The 27,233-nt window shown below is 36.3% G+C and overlaps 1 protein-coding gene and 1 non-coding gene across 8 annotated transcripts in view; both read right to left on the bottom strand.

The window, feature by feature from the left end:
• Marchf1 (membrane associated ring-CH-type finger 1) overlaps nt 1–27,233 on the bottom strand; it is an 854,833-nt gene that overhangs the window by 560,754 nt on the left and 266,846 nt on the right. The window lies entirely within an intron of this gene.
• On the bottom strand, nt 9,897–10,031 carry Gm26123. Its single transcript, XR_003947687.1, has one exon. It is a non-coding gene; the product is annotated as a small nucleolar RNA SNORA42/SNORA80 family (small nucleolar RNA).

The following is a 27,233-nucleotide window of genomic DNA, read 5'->3' as shown; positions in this document are numbered from 1 at the left end:
AAGGATCCCACTCCTGACACTATTAATGGTATCATTCTGTACTTTCAGACAGGGTCCTTGTGGAAAGCCACATGTGCCGTTGCAGAGTGGCACTGACTACTGCTGGCCACCACGCATAAGTTTGGACAAACAACCAATGTGTACATATGCAGTAAAGTTTTTTGCAAAGACACTGCCTGGCCCGGGCATGATAATGAGGTTCTGTAAGGTACTGAGAGTATAACCAATCAGATGTGAGACATGCAAATGAGGTAATATAATGAGGTTCTGTAAGGTACTGAGAGTAACCAATCAGATGTGAGACATGCAAATGAGGTATGATAATGAGGTTCTGTAAGGTACTGAGAGAGAGTAACCAATCAGATGTGAGACATGCAAATGAGGTATGATAATGAGGCTCTGTGAGGTACTGAGAGAGAGTAGCCAATCAGATGAGGAACATGTAAATGAGGCGTAGTGCATAACCAATCCGGGTGTAAGACACGCCTCTCCTAGGCCTATAAAAGCAGCACCAGTTCTGGGCTCGGGGTCTTTTCGCCTCTACAATCAAGCTCTCCCAATAAACGTGTGCAGAAGGATCCTGTTGCAGCGTCGTTCTTCCTGGCCAGTCGAGCACACGCAAGAGGTCCTAGCATAACTGTGGTCAGGGATATGAAAAATTATATTTATTATATTTTGAAAATGAAGAAAAATCATTGTGCATCAACTCCCTCTGCAGTTTCACTAAAATTCTCTTAGGTGTAATTTGTATTCTATTTATTTTATAAACTAATACTTGTTACTGCTTTATAAGTAAAAAAAAAAAAATTACAAGCTTATAACAACAAAAAAATAGTATGTGGACTATGTTTACATGGACTCTGACCTCTTTGTCCAGTTTTGATAGTGAAATCATGTCACATTTCATGGTGATGCCTTGACATCACCTAACTAATCTAGTACTCCTAACACAAAAGAACCTGCAAAAGTAACTGTTCCAGGTGATCTTCTTCACTGATTATATTTATTTGTGTAAAGAAATTCCACTTTTAGTGAGTAAGCACTCTTTGAAATGAATTTACAAGTCGAGATGTTTTGGAGAAGGAACAATCATTCTAACAAAACCATCATCATCATCATCAACAACAACATATACCTATTGTTGTTTGGACATGAACTGTCCTTCCATAGGCTTCTTTGGTCAACATAAAGATTAATTACAGAAAGTCTATAAAAAGTGGAAGTGATGACAGCAACTTTTATTATGTAAGCCTATTGTATCTCCATAACCTCAGAAAACAGATGAATACCTTAAGTAAATACAAGTAATATAGTTCTTGACTAGATCTCTGGTCCACACCTATAAACCCAGCACACAAAAGGTGGTTTTAAGAGGGTTACCATGAGTTTGAAGCCAGCCTGGGATACAGATTGAATTCAAGAAGTTACTGACACTTTTAGAATGAACAATCTATTGCTATGGTTTGTGTTTAATTTCTTGTCTGCTTTGGACCAAAGGTGTTGGCACATGTGTAGCAAACAATAGCTTGGAAGTTGCTTCCATAATGGGCTACACTTCAAGCACAAGCTGTGTGGCCAACAAGAAAGGGATCCTAACAAGCTACTCTGAATGTAAAGTACAGGAAAAGGTGTTTAGACACAAACAGGAACAGGTCCAAAAGCCAGGGTGGTGGAAAATATCTTTTGCTAACATCCAGTCCACTCTGACATGGCTGAATAAAATCTACCAAGTTCCTTAGAGCTACCTAGCTAACTATCCATCACTTAAGCAACATATGTTTACTATGTACTACCTAAGTGTTGTTGATTTTCTTTACATTTTATAAATTTCATATCAAATTCCTTAGACCTTTTTTTAAAAATTTAAAAATTATATAATTTATTTACATTTCAAGTGTTGCCCAGCTTCCCCTTCCACCCTTCAAGAGTTCTTCACCCTATCCTTCCTTCTCTACCTCCACCAACCTTTGGAGACTTCTTTTCTTGAATTTCTGCCAAACTAATGGATGGTAAATGGTATGACAATATTACTTTAAGTGTTGTTAATTATATTTCTAGGGAAATTGAGCCTTTTATCTATAGAAATTTCTTATATTTCTTTTTGAGTTGCCAATTATCCCCATGTCATATAAAATTGTGTCTTCATTTTATTTTATGACAAATTATATGGTATATTTTGATATTAACACTTTGTATTTTGTGTACTGAAATATTTTATTATTGTAGATTCCTCAGTTGAAATATGACTGTATTATTTCTGGAAGAACATTAAGAAACAAGGTAGTAGATATGGTATTACTGAAGTATGGAGAAAACATTTACACTTTCAGAAACAATGAAAATTGACAAAGATCATTGGAATGATACAACTCTTCTGGGAGAAAGTAGTAGGATTGTAGCGACTCCTAGAGAGGCCATTTATGCAGACATTTAGTTCAAAAGTAAGTCTGTTTGTTTACTTTTTCTGTATGACATACTTCTCTATAAAAGCCTCTTTTCACAGTACATTATATAGTAGACACCAAACAAAATATTACCAACATAATACATATATTATTTATTGAATCTAACTCAATAAAAATAGCAGTTTTATATTCTCTAGAAACTTTCCTAATTACACTCATCTGTAAAATAATTAGTGTAATTAATTTTTGCTCAATTTCTGTATTTTCTATTTCCTATATATCTACTTTGTGCTAGTCGTAACTTTTCCATTACCAAAGTAAAGTGGAAATCCAAAACATAAATGCTCAAATAGAGTACTCATTTTTACTTTTAGTAGCATGCTGTCTATGCTATCAATAGTATAAATTAACAATGGAAACAATGGACATTATGATAAATAGATGATATAAGTGTGATATACATATAGTAGATTGCTTGATTAGTGGCATAAAATGATTTGTACATTATTATTTATATCCTAATATAATCCCATTCATTTGATGTGAGTTTGTCATTTTCTCATTTTAATTAAAAAGTCTTTAATTAAACAGAAACTAAATTTATATCAGGCCAATTCTGGATCTAAACCTTACGAAGAACTAGAGACTTCTGCCCTTGTATTCTGGGGCTTCTAGGGTCACTAAGTAAGTAAGTATTTGACTGAAGAGATCATTCAGATGGGTCATGTGGGGATAAACAAGTAATGGAAGTAGATAGAACCCAAGCTTAGGTAAGCTGTTAGCTGACAACAGTTTCATGATTGTTCATCAAGGAGAGCAACAGAAGTTGATTCTGGGCCTTGCTTGGGATTTAAACCATGAACAATCACAACAGTGAATGTAGTTAAGATTTAAGTTTCAGAATAGTTACTTATAGGTCAATAGACAAATATTTCAAATATAATTAATTGTCAATTTGACTAGAATCAACATAGAAAAAACCTTTCTGTAGGTTTCCATGATAGTGTTTATAAAATGGTTAAAATGAAGAGAAGAGGTCCAACTTGAATATGGATAGCACCTTTCCTTGGTTTATATTCTAGACTGAGTAAAAAGAAAGCAAACTGAGCAACAGTGATCACCTCATTCCTTCCTGTCCATTGATACAATGTATCAGTCGTCCCAGGTACCTGCCACTACAAGCTCTTTTGAACTGAAAATCCAAATAAAAATTTTCTTCTTTAAGTTGCATATATTTTGCTGAAAGGACCCTGATATAGCTGTTTCTTGTAAGGCTATGCTAGTGCCTGGCAAACACAGAAGTGGATGCTCACAGTCATCTATTGGATGGAACACAGGGCCCCCAATATAGGAGCTAGAGAAAGTACCCAAGGAGCTAAAGTGGCCTGCAACCCTATAGGAGGAACAACAATGTGAACTAACCAGTACCCCCAGAGCTCATGTCTCTAGCTGCATATGTAGCAGAAGATGGCCTAGTCCGCCATCATTGGGAAGAGAGGCTCCTTGGTCTCACAAAATTTATATGTACAGGGGAATGCCAGGGCCAAGAAGTGGGAGTGCATGGGTAGGGGAACAGGGTGGGGGAGAGTATAGGGGACTTTCAGGATAGCATTTGAAATGTAAATGAAGAAAATGTCTAATACAAAATGAAAAAAAAAGTTGCATGTAATTGGCATTTTGTCACTTCAATGAAGAAGTAGCCAGCTAATAAATTCCTTTATTTTACAATGATGATGGGAGATAGGACTGAGGAAGAAAATTGAGAACAGATTTTTTAATAGAAGAAATACTTAAGTCATACGCTGAACTTTTCCCTGAATACCACTTAATTTTTTTAAAAAAATTCTACGAATCTTACAAGGATTAATCCTTTATTATAATTTCAAACATAAAAGAAACATATTAAATAGCATTCTGTCATTTATAAGTAATTGTAAAAATAGTGTGGGAGTAAAATATAAAAGATAAATATTTCAAAAACATAAAATCACAGAAGTCCTACTATCTGATGAGAGTATTATATTTAATAATCAAATTGCTTTCAGAACAAAAAAGCTCTAAAAATTATTGGGTAAAGGTCAGTCTTATTATTAATGGCCACTTTTGCATGTAATGATTTAAGAATGCTAAACTAAAAAAATATTTCAAAATGTAAAATTGGTACATATTCAATCACAAAAGAACCTGCAAAAGTAACTGTTCCAGGTGATCTTCTTCACTGATTATATTTATTTGTGTAAAGAAATTCCACTTTTAGTGAGTAAGCACTCTTTGAAATGAATTTACAAGTCGAGATGTTTTGGAGAAGGAACAATCATTCTAACAAAACCATCATCATCAACAACAACAACATATACCTATTGTTGTTTGGACATGAAATGTCCTTCCATAGGCTTCTTTTGGTGGACTGGGGAACCTTGTGGACAAGGGAAATATATGGCGAACTGAGGGCCATGGAGATGGAACTTGAGTGTTTTAGGTTATCTCTAATTCTAGCCTTAGCACTCTACACCCTTGTCAGATGTGATAGGAAATCTACAGACTGACCTCCAGTCACCAGGATGTCCTTATAATGGTGGAGTATTGCCTGTTAGTCTTGATCCTAATACATCTTTCTTTCCCTAAGTTGTTTCTACCAAATGTAGCATCACAGCAACAAGTAGAGTTTATAACATATCTGCAACTCTCTATGGATGAAGAATACATTGTATCCCATTAAGAAATATAACCTATTAAAAAATCTGAAACTCATGAGTGAGAATCTAATAATACACTGTGAAGACTCCTGTAAAATAACACAAAGCTGTATATATATATAAAATTATATCATTATTATTATGACAAACGGGAAAAGTACTTCTCAAGTAGTCAAAGTCTCAGCTTAGAACACACACACTGACACCCACTCTACACACTGAGACTCAGAGATAGAGACAGAGAGGCAGACATACAGATAGAGAGACGGAGAGAAAGCAAGACAGAGACTTAGAGTAGATCATTACGTTTATATTGCTATTTATTTGGGTGATATGGCCCCACTAGTTCCACTGTATTCTAGGAGTCATCCTAGCAAAGACTAATAGAGAAATCATTTAAGGACACTGTACTAATAAATTGCCTTGCACCATCTGGTTAGTAAATGTAACAAGGCCAACTTAACTGTGCTCCAAGCTTGTATTCTTACCTACCTTGTCAACAGAGCCAGGAAACTATTCATGCATTAGTGTTCTCCAAATTGTGAGAAGAGACCCCAGGAGGCTGCCTTCCCCAGAACCACCTTTTGTCCATACACACATTGTGTAGTCTCTGTAAATAACAGATCCTTGCCAAAGAAGAAGGAGTTTGTGGTTCTTTGAGGAATCCCTTTTTCTCGCTTTACCTCCAGCAGACAACAGTCTCTGTATTTTTAACAAGGTATGGAATTGCATTCCAGTGAAGAAAATGACCCTCAAGAATGAGAGGGACAGATAGTCTAGGTTTTGATGCATTACCTTAGCTTCTGGACGTAGTATATCTTTTATTTTAATATTTTTTACACTTGCATACATTGTAAACATGTTCACCCTACAATCTTCTTTTATCTATCTTTCACTGCTATAGATCACCTTTCTTTTGTGATGTCTCATAGTTTTAAAATATGTTTTATATATTCATTGAGAATTTCATACAAGTATACATGTATTCTGATCAAATCAATCCACCTTCCCCCAACCACAGCTTCTTTCCCAGTTTCTTCCTATTTCTGGTGTCCTTTTTCTCCTCCTCTGTATATTTGTTTTATTTATATTTGAACTTACTATGTCCAATTTGTGCTGCCTAGATATACATGGGCATAAGACTATCTACTGGAGTGCTATATCTCTGAATAAAACTCTCTCCTAGACCAGAACTATCAACTGTCAATAGCTTTTAGTTAGAGGGGGAATTCATGAGCACCTCTCCCACCAATGCTGGTATTTTTACTGGTCTGATCTTGTACAAGTCTTGTGCAGGCTACAAAAGGCACTGTGAGTTCATATGCTCAATGGCCTGAGTTCACGTGCACAATAGTCTTGTCATCTCCAAAAATCATATTTTGCTAACATATCAGCACATGGAAAATGAAGCAACACATGAAAGTTTTTTTTATCTAATTCTTATTCACTCCCCCACTCTCTTAAGTTATCCAGAATGATTCCAAGACAGCTTTTGATCTAGTCAGTAATAAATTAGAAATAAAAAAAAGTAAAAGAAAGAAAAACATAGCAACACTTTGACCTAAGAAGATTCACATACTTTCAGAAAGCATATGAATATTATCTATAATTGAACCTACTTGATTATTTTAAGGCCACTCTACAAAGATATCAAAGAACCAAGGCATCAGATTTGTTTTACAGCAGTGGGGGGAAAAAGCATGTGCTAAGAGTAGACTGATTTATAAATTGTATCTCATTTTCAAATTCATGAGGCGAGCTATGTGATCATTCCTGAAATTAACCATATCTGGCAACCTCACAATCCTGCCTCAAAATCCATTTATACAGAGCAGAAACTGGATTTTAATGAGGCACAAACCGCTGCTACAAATCATCACCATACACGTGGAATGCTCAAATAAGAACTAACATTACAAGCTTCTGTTTCAATTATTTGGCACTCTGTCTCAAATCTCAAAGTCCTTCTTCCACACTGAAATGCTTTTTCCAAAATTGTTTGTCATAACTGTTATTGCGTAGTTTTGTTGGAAAAGATAATATAAGGTGGTTTTCAGGAGGAGGGTGCGAGCACTCATCAAGCGCCATTCCTTTCTCCCCTTACTAGAACACACATCAGAATAAGAGATTAGACATTTTTTTAAAGATGCTTCTACAGCCACTTCTTAAAATGGTGTAGAAGGTGTTCAGGTAGAAAAGATACAGGAAAGCTTAATGTATCATGTTTATGGGATAGTGAAACTGTTAGATGTATTTTGGATGCAATTGGAATTTAAATTTTTACATGTCCTTGTATCTATGTAGATGTATATGCTTGTGTGTATGTGTTTTTATATTTGTGTGGATGTATATGCTTGTGTTTGTGACCTTTTATCTGTGTATGAATATGCTTCTCCATGTGTGTGCTCATATCTATGTAGATGTGTATACTTCTGCATGTGTGTCCTTGTATTTGTGTAGAGGTATGTACTTGTGTGTAGGTAATCTTGTATGTGTGTGTATATATATATATACATATGATTGCATATATATGTGTCCTTGTATCTATGAGTATGTGTATGCTTGTCTGAGTGTGTTCTTGTATCCATGAAGAGCTGTATAATTGTGTGTATAGAAGTTAGTGTTCTACAGTGAATATCTTCCTCTCATTTTTAGACACAAGGATCTCTTACTGCTCCTAGACTCACCAGTTTTGTTACACTGTTTGGTGAGTGAGTCCCAGTGGTCATTCGAACTCTGATCGACCCCCAGTGCTACTTTCCACGCTAGCTTATGTCAGTGGTGAGTACATGAAGTCAGGTCCTCAAGCTTATGCAAAAACTACTTTATCCACTGAGCCATCTCCCCTGTAATTGTCACATGTTCTCTAAGGAAGCATTTTAAGGTGAGTGCAAATTACGTTTTGACTTTGTTACCATGGAACAAGGACTGGTACCAAAGGCTTGGTCAGATGAACCATGCACAGAAAGAGCAAGTATTAGGATTTGGTGCAGAAAACAATATGATAGATGGAATGATGGCAAAGTTGTGCATTTTAAATGTAACTGAACAGTATAGTTCAGACTATTGAATTCATCTCTAAATTGCATACTGACACATTTATCAATCATTTAAACATTCCTTGAGAACAAATGCTTGCTTTGGCTTGAATACTGGCTGCACCATAGGATACTGTTTCCATTATAAATTTGAAAAATATGATTGACATTTTACAGAAAAATAGATCCCAAATAACCCTCAGTAGTAGCTTTTCACTGTAGAATATTAAACTTCAAGGCCCAAACTAGAGGAGCATGTCAAATCACCTGGAGAGTATGCACAGCTCCATAGCTTTCTCCACTCTGCTTCCATTACCTTAATCTAAAGCAGAGATCCCTCTCTACTTAGCCTATATCCATGTATATGCTATAAGTTTGATTGTTTATGCATAATGGATGCTCTTTTTACATTTTATTATATTTAGTGTGTTTGTGTGCGAGTGTGAGTTTTGTGTGTGTGAATGCTTGTGCATGCGAGTGTGTGTGTCTGTGCTTTTGCATAAGTATGCTTGTGAAGGAGAGAGGAGAGAGGAGAGAGAGAGAGAGAGAGAGAGAGAGAGAGAGAGAGAGAGAGAGAGAGAGAGAGAGAGAGAGAGAGAGAAAGCTGTACTGGTACATGTCATGGACTGAGCAGGTACTGCTGCGTGCCTGACTCCTTGCATGGCCATTGTCTCTTTGGAGGCATACTTCATCTCACAGGAGAACAGTAAATGTTGTGACTGTGGCCTTTTTCCCTACTAAATTCCCTATAACCCGGTACTTCTTTATAAAGAACTCTTCCTTCAAAATAGTAACTTGAAGTCACAATTATTTCAATGTAATTATGTCATGGGACTATAGGGTATTTACTATAATGTTATATATTTTACTGACATCTTACCAAGATTTAAAGAAATAGTGAAATGATTTGCAATTGAATATTTCTGATAAGATTTTAAGACATGTGAATGTAATAAAATTATGTTATTCTTTTCTTCCTCTTCCTCTCTCTAAGCTATTTTGTGCTTATTCTTCTATAAAATGTCAATCCCTATTTGTTCTCTTTCAAATATGTTTTAGGTACCTTAACTTTTAGAGAACATTTTTAAGTTTTAAAGTTTTTAAGGAAAAAAAAATGTTAAATTTCATGATTTGTATATATTTGATAATGGTGTTTTTATTTTGAGAATAACTTAATTATAAATATAATTAGAGTTACATAGTTTAGGAAAACAAGCAATTATACCATATTCTTCCAAACTAGTCGTTTATAGAAACTGCAAATCTAACATCTTCGAAAGTGAAGTCAGTGCTCATAAGTTGCTATTTTTAATGTCATATTTCAATTATGAATTTTCATACTTCCTCAAGTCAAGGGAGACTTATTATAAAGTAAGCAATGCTTGGCAGTTAGAGTCCAGTACCAGACAGTCCTATTTCCTGGTCCTTTCACTCGGATTCACCTTCTGAATTTGAATTTGAATTACTTTATCCAAATCAGTTTTACTGTAACAGTAACAGACTGTTTCTTATAGCCCATGAGATACAACAGGGCTGCCAAGCTGAAAAATTTGGGATATTTTAATTATGTAATGAACTTAGATAATGCAACAGTCAGTTGCTGGTGTTTTACTTAAGGACTTTACTATGAAACCCATAAAGCCCAGAAGTCTATTATTTTTTCTGTAAATTACTACACTCTGCTGTTTGATTTCTTAATCTAAATTGACCATTTAGCAAGGCTTTTTGTTCTCATTTCCGTTTCTTTTTTTTTCCCCTACTGTGTGACCCACTTCAGGGCCAGCAGCCTACAGGGACTGAGGCTGGACAATGGTTAGGAGCAACAGTTTGCTCTAGCATGAGACACTATGAGAAGCCCATGGGGAGGAGCCTGCCATAGTCCAAATCTATGCATTCCGATTTCCATTTTTAATGTGCTTCTTTGTTTCTTCTTTCCCTGAAGAGCTAGGAATGGAATTTGGGCATTGTGCATTCTAGGAAAAGAATCCCACCACTGAAGAGCACTCTATATCTTACATATATATATATTACCCCCTTTTTTTTCTCTTGACATAGTCAAAAAGATAGAACTAAGAGTTCTATCAATTATATCTAAGAGTCTACAAATTTGAATTGCAATAATATTTGCACTTAACAATTATATTTAAGGTATTTTATCATTTAAATATTGATTCTAATTTATTTACAATCCCCTTATAAGCTAAAAAAATATTTTTATGAGGCTTACTTTTATCCAATAGCTGTAAGGATTTAAGCTTTTAACTTTTCTCTTGTCTAAAAGATTTTTCAGATCTTTAAAAAAAATATCCTCTGGGAAAATGTCTTATTTTTCTCTCTATGTAGAACTTAAGATAAAAATTAAAGCTCTGTGTGTTCACGCTGAAAAGGATTATATTCGCCAATCCAATTGCACAAAATAGTCATAATCACTACTCATATTGTGCTCTTAACAATAATGCATTTCCTTAGCCCAGTTCCATTTGCCAAATTCTCATTGATATTACAGCATTGATTGAAGAAAAAATGTTGCAACTTAAGACTTTTGTGCATCAAAAATAATACATAATTATCAAGAATAAAACCATTGGGTACTGGAAGTGAAGTCAGTTTATTATGGATTTCTCAAAGGCAAATGCGAGTTTAGGCTTTTTTCTTATGTACTTGTAACAATGCTGCAGTACAATTCTAAAATCTGCTCTGGTGCATGAAAACCATTTCTATTATGGCCGCACCATCCTCGTTACCTTTCTGAATGCAATGTGATAAAAAGAACTTAGCACTGGAGAAAAGTCAAATTTGAAATAGGAGAAAAATGAATCTTAGCAAATGTCCTATTCCTATGAGTGACAGAATCTTTTATTTGGAAATGAGCTGTGTGAAGAAAACAGGAGATGGTTACTTAGATGAATGAACACAACTTTTGGTCTATCCATCTTTGTTTTAAGATCCTAAACACCCATACTAGGAACCACCCAGGAAAAAGACTCCAGTTGATATTTAAACCCAGTGAGAAATCCGAATTATTTTTTGAATTAATGAACCATAGTGTCTGGCATGGGTTGATTCATTAATGGGTTGTAGGCAAACTACTGATACCATCACCATGAACTCAGTTGCATGCATTGATAGCTTGTAATTATGATAGTAAAGAGAAATAGTTGAATATCATCCTAAGATGGCTGGTTCTGGTTCTGGTTTCTGTACACAAAAGTAAATATAAGAAGAAGAAAATATTAAAGTGCAATAAAACTAGTCATTTTATAACTATTACTGTAATATAATGCCTCAGGCTGGAGAGGTAGGTCAGTGATTAAAGGCACTTGCTGCTCTTGCAGATCACCTTACTTTGTTTCCTAGCATTACATGGTAGCTCACTACCATCCATAGCTCCAGCTCCAGGGGACATGGCACTCTCTTATGATCTCTGTGGGCACCAGGCACTCATTTGATATACATACATGCATGCAGGAAAAGCTCTCATACTCATAAAATGAAAATTTAAAATATCGAATATATGTGATATGTGTTAGAAGGACTTATACATACATTATATTATATACATGCACCACCATACACAGGAGAGCAAATCCAGGAATTTGTGTACTTTATGCAGAAACTCTACTCCAGTCCTAATATGATATGTTCATAAAAAGAAAAGTGTTCCCATTGTATTTAAGAGTAAAAACCAAGAAGACCTAGATGGGCAAAGTGTAATATGCAAAGCATAAAGAAAGATTCGTTGACTCTCTGGTGGCTATTTGGGATTTTTATTTTTTATTTTTATTTTTTGGTAGATAAGGAGACATTTTTGATACAAAGTCTCACTATAAAATGCTGACTGGCCTGAAGCTCTCCATATAAACCAGGCTAGCATCAAACTGACAGAAAGACATCTGCCTCTGCTCCTTGATTGTCAGGATTACAGGTGTACACTAACACACATGACCATCAGTTTTCCTGCAGATTTGAGTGAGAAAACACATGGAATCAACTCAAATAATTTATTTTGACTGTGTCCTGCCAAATATAATTGCCACTCCAATCTTGTAGCATCCCCACTAGATACTAGATACACACCAGCGTAGAATAATGTAATCAAATTGAGCACAAATCCAAGGGAATTTTAACCAAACAGCCTTGTGGCCTTATCAAGGAACTAAACAAATATGCAGTACATTTCGTAATTGATAGGCTTTAATCATGTTCTCAAGGATATATTAATTTTTGTATATATATATATATATATATATATATATATATATATATATATATATATCCTCAAAAATATATATCATGTTTTATTTACCAATTGAATAATTCCATTTGCTATTTCTTTTGCAGGAAAAAATGAGCAATACTGAAATACAGCAGGATATTAAATTGGCATGTGCTCTTCAGATACACGGAGGCATACAGAAACAGGAGAATTATTTCCACTCCAAAAGAACAAGTCGGGAATAGGAGCTAGGATCATAAATTGCCTATACAATTCCAGTGGTTAGAAGACTGAATCCAGCCAGAGTAACATAGCAAGTTCCACGGCTGCCTGAGTTGTAGTTTGAATTTATTTGTTTTTCTTTAAACAAATTAAAACAACAACAAACAAACACACACACATATATATGGATAGTTTACATATCAGAAAATGACTATAGAGTTAACTAAATTTGTGTAAAAATATTTTTATTTCTCATTATTATTTTAATACCTGAAAGTACAAAATAGATGCTAGAGGTGTTTTTAATATGAAAGCATTTCTGTACTTCAAAATAAGTTTTTACATTAACTGTGTTTCAAGTGTTTTTGTAGCTAAACTACAAAAATTAACTAGAGAAAGTAAGATAGAATTTAATTCAACGATTCCATGATTTCTTTACTGAAAACTAGAATACTCATTAAACTTCTGAAAATCAACCGTCATCTATAATCTTATGATTTGAAAATTCAGAAATATGTCTGCTCAAAATTCTATACATCTAATAGATGGCTCAATAATATTGCCATTAATATATAACAATAGACTTTCAGGACAAAGCATGTATCAGTCAATAGAACTTATTCACTTTCAGTTACATTTAAGAGAGATTATATGCTAAAATAGAAATCAACTTAACAAATAAACATATGGAGAATTACTTTTTGAAAGTTAATGTTACACACAATGGCAAGCATGTCGAGTTATCTTCATGAGCTTCTAGGTTCACTGAGCTTGTTGTATCTTCTACAGTTAGTTAAGATGATGTGTCTATAAACTATACAACATGCTTTCCAGGGAATCACTGTCCATCTTTTACAAAACAAAACGTTCATCGAGTTGACTACATTAGAGGTATATTGTTACCTGGAAATGGTGACATAATCTGAGCACTTGGGAGGTGGATGCAGGAAGATAAGGTATTTGAGGTCACTGAGTTACACTGAGCATGTCCAGCCTGGGATATATGAAACCTGGCTCCTCCTTGAAACCCAGTACAATTTGTTTTCATTCTTGAGAAATATTAAACCAAATAACAAAATAAAGCATTTAATAATCATTGTATAACTACATTTCTTAATGACATCCTGAAATAAAACATCAAATTATTTTAGAGATTAAACTTATATTCTCCAGAGAAGATTAACATATAATAATTATGTATAGTTGCTGGTTTAAAAGCAACAGGTGAGATTTTATATTAAGGGTTTTTTTACCACAATACAAAAACAGGAGCAAAGAGACACAAGGAAATTGGGAAGCATTTTGGACTACTGTTTCTTTTATTGTGATAAATATATCACAAAGGCTTACATATTTACACAATAATTAGGCCGTGAAGCGCAATTTTGTGCTGGTGCTTGCTCATTTCAAACGAGGAGTATAGTCTATATGTTATGATATAGGAGCCCAAAGCCACATAAATATATTTGTATTCCATTTAAAATATGATCTTACTAGGTGAGAAACATTGAAAATCCTTGTTCTCAATAGTAAAATATATCATTTTACTCAAACACTTTGACTCCAATGAAGGAAAATGGTACTTCTTAAGAGCTAAGAGCTATATTCACAAAGATTAAGTGAGTAATTATTGATTCTTGACAGGAATTACCTGTGATGCTGTCTTAGTAGGACAGATACAAACAAACAAACAGAAAAAAAGAAAACAAAGCAAAACACCAAAACCAATCCAAAACAATGTTCAGTGTTTTCTGTTTTCTTGATGAGAATAAGTTCAAATAGTTTCAGTCTGCCTGAATAAATTTTAATAAATTATATTATGGTTAAAGAAAAATTAAAATGCATGCATCCTTTTGTATAAATATAATAATTTAGGAACTCAATGTGAAATATGAGTTAATAAAAACAAATTGCAATAATGACCAAGTACATTTTTATAAACCTCACATAATGGAAACACTGGAATTAACAAAATATGAAGAAATACAAAATCAATAACCTAGTGGAAATAAAAACATCCTAATACCATTTTACCATATGCTTAAGATAAAAATAATTCAATAAAATTATAATTCTGAGAACTGTTGGATCATGACATAGAAAATGATGTTGGTGTAAACATAAGTAATCCGAGCTATTTGGAGAGAAATTTGTCATATTTGTGCAGTCTAAAAATGTTCATGCCCAGCTCCTCATTCTATTTCAATAAGATTAAGATTGATGTCTTTATGGTGGCTTAAATTTAAGTTATAACATACCAAATCAGAAGTAAATGATTAGTGTGAGTGAGCCTTAATCATCTAGCCACCAAAATTGATTCCTCTGTATCTTTTGTTTGGTAATACCATTGGTTACCACTTTCTTCGTTAACATCCCTCTCTAGGAATGTCACTTCTGTACACAGGTTAATAATAAAACACTTAAGATAAAAATAAAATAAAGTAAAAATAAAAAGTAATAAAATAATGAAATGTGAAGAACTTAGAAGTTTGGGATATTTATAATACAGTAAACTAATTGTAACAATCAAGAAGGTAATTGAAATCGGGAGGATAGTGAAATAACCTCAAATTAATCAAATGAGAATTAATGACATTATCAGTGGCTCAGGTATTATTAGGCAAATAGTAGAGCACTCAATGAGGTACATAAAGGAGAAATACAGTAGAAAAAGTCAGAACGCTCCAGGCAAAGCTGTGGGGGAGAGTCAGTTGAATAGACTAAACCTGTTGTCAGAAAGGAATTGTGAATGAAAAATGAAAACTTTCCTCTCTAGGAATGCCACTTCGAGACAGGGTTTCTCTTTGTAGCCCTGGCTGTCCTGGAACTCACTTTGTAGACCAGGCTGGCATCGAACTCAGAAATCTGCCTGCCTCTGCCTCTGCCTCTCGGCCTCTCAGCCTCTCGGCCTCTGCCTCCCGAGTGCTGGGATTAAAGGCAGGCGCCACCACGCCATGCTTTTTTTTTTTTTTTTTTTTTTTTTTCCTTTTGGAATGCCACTTCTTGAAGAGTTCATAATATAGTCTCTGAGCTGAAGAAACCACCCTACTTCAGACGAATAGAGGAGCATTGAGAAGGGATGTGAGGGAGCTCTGCCATCCACATTCTCTTGTGGCATACTTAGAAGGCAATGTAACTGCTACCTGAGTAGACTGTGAAAGAAAGACGGTTCACACCATCATTCTGGTGCTAAATATCAATTCTTGGTGGCATGAGACATTTGAATGACCCTTTCCTGTCAGTAATGCCTCAGTAGTAAAGATGGGAAATTAAATCTACAGAATTTAGACATGTGTCTATTTAATTTAACAACTGTGTACTATGAGAGGTATTCTGAAGTACCCATCACTTGTATCATTAAATAGTTCAATATTGAACGTCAATAAAACTTAACGTAGCTTCTCTTCTCTTTCTGCTCCCCCAGATCCCATCCTCATCTTTGCAGCAGAGCACCCTTGCCCTCCTCCCTTGCCCATCCCTCTTCCTGCTCCTATGAATCCCACAGATCTTCCCCTTCTAACATTCTTCCCCGCACTTGTAGCTTTGCTCCAGATCTCAACCCCTTGCAGGCACCTCCTGCTAAGACAAGGGCAGCTCCTCCCAGGGTAACAGCTGGTGACTCGTACCTCTCCAATTGCTCCTGAGGTCCACTACCCCACCCAGTCCAATTCCTCAAACCCTACTTCCTGCCACTCAGCCCCACCCCATCCCAACTAATCCTTATCTCTACAGCAGGGAACTTGCTGTAGTCTCCCTTCCCCCTCTGATCCCATCCCTAGTAGGGCACAAAGATTGCCCCAACTTCCTTCCTGAAATCAATCCCAGCCTCCAAGAACAGCAGGCATTCACTGGGAACTCACAGGCTAAGCAGAACATACAAACAAGTAAGATAACTGAATACCCTAACCATTTTTTTACACTCCAAATCCAATCACTAAGTCTAATTGTAATGATACTTACATTACAGCCTTTATGACTGGCTTTAAGTGAATGTTTAGTATAGCCTTTGTGTCAGTGATCCTGGTCGTTCAGTATGAGACTAGATAGGAGTTATATACAATGGGTAATATCTGCCTCTAATTGCCTGATGCAACTGCATAAATGGTTAATTCTGAGTTAGCAGGAGTAAGCTTAGTAGTTTCTATATGTAAAACAATTTCTTCTGCATGTTGAGTATCAATAATTATATTGAGAGGTTCAGGAAATCACCATAAAATTGCATACAATTCTGATTTTTGAAAAGATGAGTAGAGACTTTGAACTACTTTACTTATATTTCTTGATATATAACCTGCCATTCTCAATTTAGTTGTATCAGTAAAAGTCTCCAAGGATTGGTGATACTATTTCTATCTGTGGAAGAATTCATTCTGTCCTTTTAATAAATTGGAGTCTTTCACTTTGGGGATAGTTTTTGTTAATATCTTCCAAGTAATTACTGTAAGTTCTCTGTCAATTATTATCAGTCATCCATAATTGTGTAATTTGAGATTTGGTATTCTGGACTACAATCTCTGCTGGATCAAATCCTATTAACTGACAGTCTCATTCTGACATTAATAATTATTTTAGAAACATTTTTCTATATAGGTCTTTATTTATTTAGTCTGTTTATATGGTTTAAAAAATCTACTCTAAAATAACTTCTCTTTTCGAACTTATTCTAGTAGGAGAATGAATGAAAGGAAAAATAGCTAAAATATAATCAAATTTAGGATCTAATCTGTCTGAATAGGTACTTTGCTGTCATGTGGTAGGTGAATCATGGAAATATGGCCATGAGGACTGGAAACTCGAGCCCTGAACTGTCACATAGACTGGGCCCTATGTTGGGTGACAGATTTTGATTGATGTTGGTCATAGGTGCTGCAGTAGAGAAAGAAGGTCACCAAGATTCTAAACCTACATTTTCTGAAGGAGCAAAGTGTAATAGCCTTCCAGGGAGACTAATATCCAACTAGCTTACTCCAGTTACTTTATTCAAACATCACACAGGGTTAATTGGGACTGAGAAAGGTTCCAGCTACTAAAGTTTTCTTGCCCTTGCTGATCATGAGAGCAGACAGCCCACACAAATCTCAGTCCCTTTTGACCAGGCTAACCATAATCAAAATTAAGAACTCTGGGTTTGCCAGGAGTGTATTACGTTAGACCAAGATTAATGTAGCTGTAAGATCTCATTCAGCTCCAAGAGCCGATCTTCCAAAGAGACATTTCTTCAAAGTTCAAACAGTCTCAAAACAATTTCCCAACCTTTACATTATTTACTCACATATAGAAAAGGCTTTGTTTGAACATTTTACTGAAAGCCAGATACAAAGGCTATATTATACATTCACTTAAATCCAGACCTGAAGGTTCACTGCATCTTACCTCTAGTGCTGAAAGAGACCACCAAATAAAGAAGTCTCTTTCACCCCTTCCCATATCTTTTTGGGATCCCACGTACCATCTTCTCCTTACCCCCTCCCCCAACTTATCACTCTATCCTAGCACCCAACTCCAGGCATCAATCTCCCTAACCCATAGGCCATACCTGACAAAAACAGGTAGGATGCCTCCAGACCTTCTATCTCTATTTTCCCCCAGATAAAATGCACCCATCTCATCCCGTGTTCTGTAACAGGATACCCTTGGCAGCCTTCACTGACCATTGTTGTTGTTCCCATCTCTCATGACATCTTCTTTCAACTTTGTTGCCCCAGTTTATTACTTGTCCCAATTCCCAAACCTGGCAGACACATCCTGCTAAAACAAGTGCTGCTCCTCCCAGGACAACAAGTATACTGAAGGCAGACTCATATCACGGCTCCTGAGATCCAACTAACCCCACCCCCAGTCTTATCCTCAGCTCTGTAATAGGAAAGGTGCAATACTCTCCTTTTCCCCTTGACCCCATGCTTAAGAGATCACAAAGACCTTCTCCTCCAAATTTACACCCTTGAACACATCCCTACATCCCACATTCCAACACCAGCAGGAATGCTCTGTGAATATACAAGTCAAGCAGGTTTAGCAAAACAGGCACATCCAGCCACCATATTCTGAAAATTCAGAGAAGAAACAGAAAGCAAGGAAAACACCCATCAAGCAAAGACAAAAATTGAAAATCAGCATCTAAACTTGTAATCACCCCAAACCCAGATACCTAGATTTCAGATTAAGAGGATATTCAGAATAGTCCAACATAGTGGAAGCACAAGAAGAAGACTTTAAAACCAACTATACACGATGATAGAGGTCCTCAAAGTAGAAATGAATAAATCTCTTAATGTAATACAGAAAAAAATGGAGGAAATTAATAAATACATTAAAGAAATAAAAAACAGTTGGAGGAAATGTTTAAGATCTAAAAATGGAAATAGAATCAATGAAGAAAACACAGAGTGAGGGTACAATAGAAGTAAAATATTTAGGAATTCAAGCAAATAGTACAGAGGCATGCTTTGCCAGTGGAATAAAAGAGAAACCAGAGATAGAATCTTAAGCATTGAAGATACAATAGAAGCAATGAATCCATTGGTCAAATCTAAAAAGTTCCAGACAAAAAACACCTAGGTAAAACAGTACACTATACAACAGTTTAAAGTTAAGGATAATAGGTATAAAGGAAGAAGAAGAAGAAACCCAATTTAAAGTTCCAGATAATGATTTCAACAAATTATAAAATATTCTGACCTGAGGGATATGCCTATAGATGTAAAGAATTATAGAGAACACCAAATAGATTATACCAGAAAAGAAATTTCCTTGTAACATAATAATCAAAACACTAAACATATTGAACAAAGAAAGAATATTGAAAGTTTCAAAGAAAAAGGAAAACAAGTAACATATCAGGGTTGACCTTTTAGAAACACATGTAACATCTCAGCAGACACTCTAAAATCCAGAAGAACCTGAACACATATGATATAGACTCTAAGAGACATCAGATGCCAACTCAGACTATTATAGCCAGCAAAATTTTCAATCACCATAGATAGAGAAAATAAAATATTCCATGATAAAGTCAAATATAAACAATATTTATCTATAAATCCAGTGCTACAGAAAGTGTTAGAAGGAAAATAACCTAAAGAGGTTAACAATACCCGTGAAAACACATAAAATAATCTCATACTAACAAAGTCAAAAGAAAGGAAAAGCACACGTACACCAATACCACTACCACCACCATGACCACCACCACTACCACGACCACGACCACCAGCAGCAGCAGCAGCAGCAGCAACACAAACAAAATAGCAGGAATGAGCACTATCTCTCAATGCCAATGGTCTTTTCCCCAATAAAAAGACACAGACAAAAAGAAATTATGGAAATCCAGGATCCATCCTTCTGCTGAATCCAAGAAATAAACCTTAATATCAAATATAGACATTACCTCAGAGTAAAAGTTGCACAAAGATTTTCCAAGCAAATTGACTCAAAAAGTAAGCTAGTGTTGCCACTCTAATACCTAGCAAAATAGACTTCCAAACAAAATTAATCAAAAGAGACACTATATTTATCAAGAAAAAATACAAGATGATTTCTCTATTCTTAACATCTATATGCAAATGCAAGTACACCCACAGTTGTAAAAGAAACATTACTAATACTAAAGCTTAAATCATACATTGAACCTTACACACTAATAGCGGGAGAGTTCAGTACCCAACATTCACAAATGGACAGGTTATCCAGATAAAAACTAAACAAAGAAATATTGTAGACATTTTAACCAAACGGACCCAAGAAGTATTTACAGAACATTTCACCCAAGTAAATAAAAATCAATGCACTTTCTTCTCCAAACCTCATGGAACTTTCTCCAAAAACTAATAAAATTAATCCTAATGATATTCTTCCATACTCATAGATTAGTGTCTTCAGTCATCATCAGAGAGGCTGCCTCTGGACAGTCCCACATTATATATCTGTATCTCTAAGCTAAGTGGAAGGACTCCATCAAATCCCTCTCCTCTGAGCTTAGGGTTTTCTGAGAAAGTTGGAGCTCACAGAAACTAAAGAAACAAGAATAGGACCTAAATAAGTCTGCACCAGTAAGAGAGAGAGAGAGACAGAGAGAGAGAGAGAGAGAGAGAGAGACAGAGAGAGACAGAGAGACAGAGAGACAGAGAGAGAGACAGAGACAGAGACAGAGACAGAGACAGAGACAGAGAAGTAGAGACAGACAGAGACAGACAGAGACAGAGAGAGACAGAGACACAGACAGAGAGACACACAGAGAGAGACAGAGTGAAAGAGAGAGAGAGAGACAGAGAGAGAGAGAGAGAGAGAGAGACAGAGAGAGACAGAGAGACAGAGAGACAGAGAGAGAGAGACAGAGACAGAGACAGAGACAGAGACAGAGAAGTAGAGACAGACAGAGACAGACAGAGACAGAGAGAGACAGAGACACAGAGAGACACACAGAGAGAGACAGAGTGAAAGAGAGAGAGAGAGACAGAGAGAGAGAGAGAGAGAGAGAAAGGAAGATAAAGAGAGAGAGGCTTAATCTCAGTACCTCAAATCCTTCAACTCTAAATGAATATAGTAATGGGAATATCTATCATAGAGCAATTGTGAAAAATGAACTCATGATGATGAAACATTTAGCAGATATCTGGGAATAAATTCTTTTAAAAAATAAATTTGCAAGTATTCCTGGCAAAAATAAATAGAGCGAGTTATGGTGGTACACATCAGAAGAATCTGCTGAAGAGACAGTGACAGACTGTGGATTTCAGGTCAGCTTAGCATATATCTTTGGCTGGTATGGTGACATATGAAACCATTAGTTTCACTTCAGAGTTTGAAGCAGAGGCAAGGAGATTTCTATGAGTTTAGGACCATCCCTTGCTATGTAGTGGGACCCTTTATCAAACAAACAATCAAATAAATATAAATTAGTGCTATAATCTGATCACTACTTGATAAACAACAAAATAAAAGTAGCAACTATTTTGAAAAGACATCTGTACATATTTGAGAACAACAGCTAAGAAATGAAAACAACTACAGTGTATATAAACTCAAGAAAAGACAAAAAATATGATACATACTCACAATGAAGTGTATCAAGTCATGGAAAGACATAGAAAAAATGGTACATATATACAGCAGAATATTATCCAGCCTCTGAAAAGAAGGTAAATGGGTCACTTGTTGGTCACACTAATGGAATTAGCAAGTATTGTTTTAAGTGAAATAAAACAAAAAAAGAAAGTCAAGTCCCACATAACCTTCCCCACATCAACATCTAAGAGCATTGGCTGCTCTTCCAGAGCACCCACATTCAGTCCCAGCACCCATGTCAGGGTGACTTAAGGCCTCCTATAACTGTAGCTTGAGGGATCTGATACCCTACACACAGAGACATAAATAGATGCTTAAAAAATACCAACAATATAAAAAGTTGTTTTCACAGAAGATGAGAGTGAAATAATAGTTCATCATGGATATGAGAAGTAGGCAGGAGAAAAATGAAAGTTGGACCTCTGGATACTAAGTCACATTAGCTATCTAGTGTGAAAAGTTTGTGTGGTATTGTACAGTAAAATGATGATCGATAATCACAAGAATGTTCTGTGTTTTACAGAAAGCTAGGGAAAGGTTTTGAAAGATTCAACATAAAAATGAAAGCTAAAGATTGACAAGCTTAATGTGATTTGAATATTAAGCAATATACATGCATATCAAAATATCTCATGGCTATCTATTAATATATGTTTTATGCATAAGTTTAAAAATTAACTTAAAATGCATTAGAAGTTTGGAGACATGGATCAGTTTTTGCTGTGTCACCAGGAAGACAGTTCATATCCCAGCATACATGCAGCAGTCTGAGCTTAGTCTCATCCATACCAACAATATTAGCCCTGGTGGGTTAGAAGTCAGTGCTGGTAGTAATAGAGACAGTACTATAGCTATTGCTTGGGCTAATAGTGACACAAACAGCAAATGCTCCAGATTCAGGGAGAGATACTGTCTCAAAAGAATGAGGTACAATGTGAAAATGAACTGCATTACCCTAATCTGAACCCCTTGCACGCTGCACACAGTGTGTGCGTACCATACACATACATACACACACTCAAAGAGAAAGCCACATTGGAGGTGTTAAGTGTATTTCTCTCTTGTGAATATACTCATTCATGTGACCTTGATTGAGTCATATCCCTAACTTCATTATAATATACCCTTTCAGCATTAGACTGGATCATTTAAAAGACATAGTAATTTTTTTTTACCTTAAGAATTCCATACATTAGATTTGGATTATGTTCACCTTCAGTTCTTAAATCTTACTCCTTCTGTATTTACTCCCACTACCAACCCCTTACTTACAGCAGCAAATGGCCTTTTTAAATTAAAAACAAAAAAGTACCAAATTTGATTTGTGCTGTCCATATATCCTTTGGTTCAAGGCCAACAATTAGTATGTGATCAACTTACTAGGGACCAAACACTTATAGAAAACTTACTGTTGCTTCCGCAGAAGACATCAATTTTTTTTTTTTTTTGGATTCTTTTTTTTTTAATTAGGTATTTTCTTCATTTACATTTTCAATGCTATCCCAAAAGTCCCCCAGACCCTCCCCTACCCACCCACTCCCACTTCTTGGCACTGGTGTTTCCCTGTACGGAGGCATATAAATTTTTCAAAACCAATGGGCCTCTCTTTCCACTGATGGCTGACTAGGCCATCTTCTGATACATATGCAGCTAGAGACACGAGCTCTGGGGGCTACTGGTTAGTTCATATTGTTGTTCCACCTATAGGGTCACAGACCCCTTTAGCTCCTTGGGTACTTTCTCTAGCTCCTCCATTGGGGGCCCTGTGTTCCATCCAATAGCTGACTGTAAGCATCCACTTCTGTGTTTGCTAGGCCCCAGCATAGCCTCACAAAAGACAGCTATATCAAGGTCCTTTCAGCAAAATCTTGCTAGTGTATGCAATGTTGTCAGCGTTTGGAGGCTGATTATGGGATGGATCCCCGGGTATGGCAGTCTCTAGATGGTCCATCCTTTTGTCTCAGCTCCAAACTTTGTCTCTGTAACTCCTTCCATGGGTGTTTTGTTCCCAATTCTAAGAAGGGGCAAAGTGTCCACACTTTGGTCTTTGTTCTTCTTGAGTTTCATGTGTTTTGCAAATTGTATCTTATATCTTGGACATCAATTCTTAAATGTTCTTCAATCAGGGATGGGGGTTGTTGAGCCCCTCTCTACTTCATACTAAAATGTTAATTGACTTGATTTTGTTCAGATCATGTGCAGAAACCACATCTGATCTGTCGTCATGAGTCCTATCAAGACCAGAATCCTCTAACCAATGTCACAACCTTTGTGCTCCCTTTTCCATGATGGTCCGACCCTTTGGCAGAGGGAAGGGCATTTGATATTGATACCTCATTTGTAGCCAAGCATTCATGAATACATATTCTTTGCATTTTGGTCAGTTTTGAGTTTCTAGTTTAGCCACCATTCATTGCACAAAGAAATATTTCTGATTATGTAGAAGAGCTACACTATACTATGGGTACACTATATCCTATGGGTATGGAGACAATTGACACTATAATAATTTATCAATATAGAGTACTGGGTTTTTCTCTGGACCCTGAGAGTTCTTCAACTATCCATTTTTAGTCAGATATACAGTATCAGGCATATATTTCTTTCTTGTGGACTGAGTTTTATATCTTATAAGAAAGTGGTTGGTTATACCCATAATATTCATGCCATGATGGGATTCATGGGCATATCTTGCCACACTGATCATTACTGCAACTTTATAGCTAGGTAATGCTGTTGATAACAGTGTCATTATTTTTATTACCCACTTAGTTGAAGGTCATTTAGGCTGTTTCCCATATTCTAGCAACTGTGAAAAGAAAGAGTATAGACATTAAATGGCCATATTTCTCTCTAGTAAGAAATAGAGTCCTTTGGGTACATGCTCAGAATTAGCTTATATGGGTCAATTGCTTTAGGGATATGTAATGTAGTTTCCATAGTGGCTGCACCAATTTGCTCTCCAACAACAATAAGAATTTTCCATTCTCCTACATCCTTGCTAGTGTGTGTTGTCTTGTGTGTGTGTTTTCTTTTATTTTTTTTTCACAGATGATGAATTTTATTTATTTTTTATTAGATATTTTCTTTATTTATGAATTTTATTTATTTTTTATTAGATATTTTCTTTATTTATATTTCAAATGCTATTCCAAAAGTTCCCTATGCCCTCCCCCCGCCCTGCTCCCCTACCCACCTACTCCCACGTCTTGGCCCTGGCGATCCCCTATAGTGGGGCATATAAAGTTTGCAAGACCTAGAGGCCTCTCTTCCCAATGATAGCTGACTAGGCCATCTTCTGCTACATATGCTGCTAGAGACACGAGCTCTGGGGGTACTGGTTAGTTCATATTATTGTTCTACCTACAGGGTTGCAGACCCCTTTAGCTCATTGTGTACTTTCTCTAGCTCCTCCATTGGGGGCCCTGTGTTCCATCCTATAGATGACTGTGATCATCCACTTCTGTATTTGCCAGGTACTGGCATAGCCTCACATGAGACAGCTATATCAGAGTCTTTCAGCAAAATCTTGCTGGCATGTGCAATAGTGTCTGCGTTTGGTGGCTGATTATGGTATAGATCCCCAGGTGGGGTAGTCTCCGAATGGTCCATCCTTTCGTCTTAGCTTTAGCCCAGAAACTTAGAATATCCACTATATAATTTGCAAAACACAAGAAAATCAAGAAGAAGGAAGACCAGCGTGTCTTGTTCTCTTAATCTTAGCTATTCTGAATAGTTAAGATGAAATCTCAAAGTAGTTTTAATTTGCACTTCCCTCCTGGCTGAGGACAGTAGGCACTTAATAAGACTATCAAACTCAAAGGGAAAGACCTTAGATGAAATGTCCTACAATGAGGAGAGGGAACTTGTAGAGTCTACCTTCAATAGAAAAAACAGGGGATCAAGTGGAAAGATGGTATTGCTATCCCACAGTCAAAAACTCTGACCCAGAATTGTTCCTGTCTAAAAGAATTGGGATAAAAATGGAGAAGAGAATGAAGGAAAAGAGGTCCTGTGACAGGCCCAACTTGGGATCCAGCTCAAGGGGAGGCTCCAAGGCCTGACACTATTACTGATGCTATGGTGTGCTTATAGAAAGGAGCCTAGCATGGCTGTCCTCCAAGAGGCCCAACAAGCAGCTGACTGACACAGATGCAGATACTTACAACCATCTGTTGGACTGAAGTCAGCTACTCCTGTGGTTGAATGAAGGAAAAGCTGGAAGAAGCTGAGAAGGATGGTGACCCCCATAGGAGGACCAACAGTCTCAACTAAGCAGGACTCCTGAGATCTCTCAGACAGTGAGCCACTAACCAGGCAGCATACACAAGCTGAAGCAAGTCCCTCACCCCCACCCCCGACACATATACAGCAGACTCTATCTGTCTGGCCTCAGTGGGAGAAGACATGCCTAACACTCAAGAGAGTTTAGATCCCAGGGAATGGGGAGGCCTTGTTGGGGGGGGGGGTGAGGGTGACTCTTGGAGACATGGAGGGAGAAGGAATGGGATGAGGAACTGTGGGAGGGCAGACAGGGAGGAGATAATGACTGGACTGTAGAACAGTAAAAGTAATTAAAAAAGAAAAAAGAAAAACATATTATTTTAATTTTTTATCTTTCTTCTGAAAATTATCTGTATAGCCTACTTCATAATTTTCATTAATTTTCTCAATCTTTCCTTTTTTCTTCCTTTCTTTCTATCTTTCTTTCTTTCTTTTTTATTTATTCTCAAGACAATTATTTTCTGTGAAATGTGGCTGGCAAATACTTTTCCCCACTCTTCAGGGTTCCTGTGAGTCAATTAACAGTTTTATTTGCAGTAACTGTCAGTGTGTTTAAATACTATAATACTAAAATAATTTTACATTCTATTGAATTTTGGGGAACCCTGCTAATTAAAGTCACAGTCTACTTGTCCAGAAAGTTCCTCTGAACTCTTGGCAAAATGAGGACTCCTTTTAGCATCATGGTTTCCCCTTCTCTGATCTCATCTGTGGTGCCTGACCCCTTTCCACAACCCGAGGAAGGTCAAGTAGGCTTTGGCAAAACTACAGGTTCAACTTGTACCTGAAAAACAAGTACTTGGGATTCCTGGAATGCCTCCCCATACAATTGAGGCATTCACGGCCAATGATTTTATAATTGACCCAAGAACTCCTCATTCTCCAATGATTTTCCACCCTAAATAAAGAATATGCATACAACACTATCTCTAATAAAGGTATGCACACAAGGAAAGATCATTTAAGAGAGCTGTTTTGCTAAAATACTTAGAGAAAGCCTTCTCCAATCCCCCCAACATCATTTCCCAGCAACCACTTTCAGCTGAAGCAGGATCCTGTGGACCCCATGCATTCCTATCAGTCAGGTGTGCAGTGGCATCTGGACACACCGAGAGGGAGGAAATGGAAGACCTGGAACCACCGCAGGTCTCCAACACCCATACCACATGGAATGAAACAATTAAAACAGATGAGTGTATAAGTTACTAATTATGAATGGTTTCTATTACTGTCAGTCACCAAATAGTCATCTCTATTTCCAAGCATATTCTGAAAAAAATAGAAGACAAACATTTAGGATAATATTTAA

Source organism: Mus musculus, chromosome 8 (assembly GCF_000001635.26).
Source record: "Mus musculus strain C57BL/6J chromosome 8, GRCm38.p6 C57BL/6J".
Taxonomy (NCBI): Eukaryota; Metazoa; Chordata; class Mammalia; order Rodentia; family Muridae; genus Mus; species Mus musculus.
Note: the sequence above shows the minus strand (reverse complement) of the source record. Positions and strands in the feature narration are given on the sequence as shown.